The sequence below is a fragment of the Diorhabda sublineata genome, chromosome 3 (genome assembly GCF_026230105.1).
Source record: "Diorhabda sublineata isolate icDioSubl1.1 chromosome 3, icDioSubl1.1, whole genome shotgun sequence".
NCBI classification, from domain to species: domain Eukaryota; kingdom Metazoa; phylum Arthropoda; class Insecta; order Coleoptera; family Chrysomelidae; genus Diorhabda; species Diorhabda sublineata.
In genome coordinates, this window is record NC_079476.1 from 12,064,337 (window position 1) to 12,066,775 (window position 2,439).

Genomic DNA, 2,439 nt, shown 5'->3' on the forward strand with positions numbered 1-2,439 from the left:
GTGGATACATACAAATAAACTCACTCGTTGTTCTGTTAAATTAATTTTCACAAAAAGAAATAATTCAAATTTCATTTTCATATGAACTAAAAGTAACAAAATAAATAAGGTATCTACCTTTTTCGACAAATATATGGACAATAATACCTCTCATACCCACCTTGGCGCATATACTATATGATTAATCTTATTCTGTCAAGTTACTAAACCTATTATTATGATGGTACGTTGTGTTTATTGGTTATATTTTGAAAATTCTTAATAAAAATCGATCTCATACACCATGAGTACCAAAAATGTCTCGTCTGGTGCTTAAGGTAAACACTGAATAAATTCTCTGCTAAAAATATTGGACAATACCCAACATTTCTCTTTTAATGAAATGATTTGAATGACGAGTATTAAACTCACCGCCTTCATAGAGCTTTTCGTCAAAAAATATGCTATAAGTTTTCTCATTCATATTTGCACTACTTTTGGAGCAGCATTTCTTCAAATATAGGTGACATAGGATACTACACACAGTCCATAAGCGACAATGTGTTAGAAAGAAACAAGTCTAAATTCAGTGCATTACTCTTTTCCTAAAATATGATATCATAACAGAGCAAAGGTAGGTACACATATCCAATTCCAACGTCTCCATTATCAATGTCTCTGTAATTACAACCCCTGTAACTTACGTTCCTAATAAAATGAATTGGTTGGGCGACTAGCTAATGAAACTACTACAAATAGACACCAACCGGAACCGACCAGCGCACGACATGGATATAGCAACTAGTAACGATATTGGCTCAAGCATTCTCTTGATTAGTGAACTGAACAAAAACGCCATAAAAGGAAAAAAAGACTGGATATTTGACATACTGCCATTAAAGTCCTAAATAGACTAGTCAGGGACACGGTCTTGTCACGACAGAACTTACCGTTTATAGCACCTACTGCTCCCCAAACAGAGATATATAAGAACTGGAAGATACCTTGCAAGAAATAGGGCAACGAGTAAGACTGAACTATGAAAAAACAATTGTTGTTGGGGATTTTAACGCCAAGTCTCCACAGTGGGGAATGAATACTATGGATCAAAGAAGCCTAGTAGTGACAGAATGGATAGCTCAGTCGGAATTGGTAATAGTGAACCAAGGGAACAAACCAAATTTCCAACGGTAAAACTGCTGCTCCATACTGGACCTGACGTTAGCAATAGAAAACATTCAACATAGGCTTAAAAACTGGGAAGTTAGTGACAAGGAATCTGTGAGTGATCATAATTATTTTGTTTTTGAGCACGAAGAGACTAAAACCAAATCGGGACTGCGACAAGTATGCCATGGGTGGCTAGTGAAAATGATGGCAAAAGAGAATCTTAATGTGGTACTAACAAAAATTAAGAAGGACAGAAAAACAATGTCGCCAAATGGCTTCTCCAAAACGTTGATAAAACTTTGTGATGTGTCCATGCCAAAAAGAAAAGGTGCCAGGTCAAAAGTACCAATGTACTGGTGAAACGACGATATAGCACAGCTCCGATGTGAGTGTATTCGAAGAAGAAGGGACCAATACCAAGATGCAAAAAAGAAACTACGAAATAGCATTAAGAAGTCGAAAAGGGTCATCTGGAAGTCGAAATGCGATGACGTTAACAATGACATATGGAGCGACCTCTAGATATGGAACCTCCAGAGGTTATAAAACAAGTGGCTTTGGAAAGATCAATGTATGTTCTTTGCGTCTACAACACCCTTGCAAAAAACTTGGAATTTCCAGTGAACTGGAAAGGTACCAAAATCGCTCTGCTAAGAAAACGAGACAAGCCACTGTGCAACCCAGGAACATACAGGCCGATATGCCTACTAGACGTTGAAGGAAAACTGTATGACGTGAAAAATGTCAGCGTATCCTGGCAACTCATTCTCGAAGCGCTGAGGAAGCGAAGAATAGAGGAGAGCCTAATTAGCCTCATAGCCTCCTACTTGTCCGAAAGACCAATAGTTCTAGAGGCGGAAGGAAAAATTAAGAGTCTGGAGATAACTGGTGGTGATCGTCAAGGATCAGTGCTGGGTCCTACTCTGTGAACATTCTATAAAATAACCTCCTCGAGCTAAAATTACCTGAGGATGTAACATTAATAGGTTTCGCCGACGATGTGGCAATGGTCGTAGTCGCCAAGGAAGAAAATCTTTTGATGACCAGAACAGACACAGCTTCATTAAGAGTTGCTAGATGGATGAAGGAAAGGAGGATGAAACTAGCATAAGAGAAGACAGAAGCAGTTCTTTTAACTACCAAGGGGAAGGTGCTACCAATCCAGTTCAAAGTCGAAGAAGTCAACATCAGACCTAGTAAGGCTGTGAAATACTTAGGTGTATGGCTAGATTCAAAACTAACCTTTGCGACTGCAGAGCTGCAATAGCTTTAGCAAGGCTCCTACCCAAT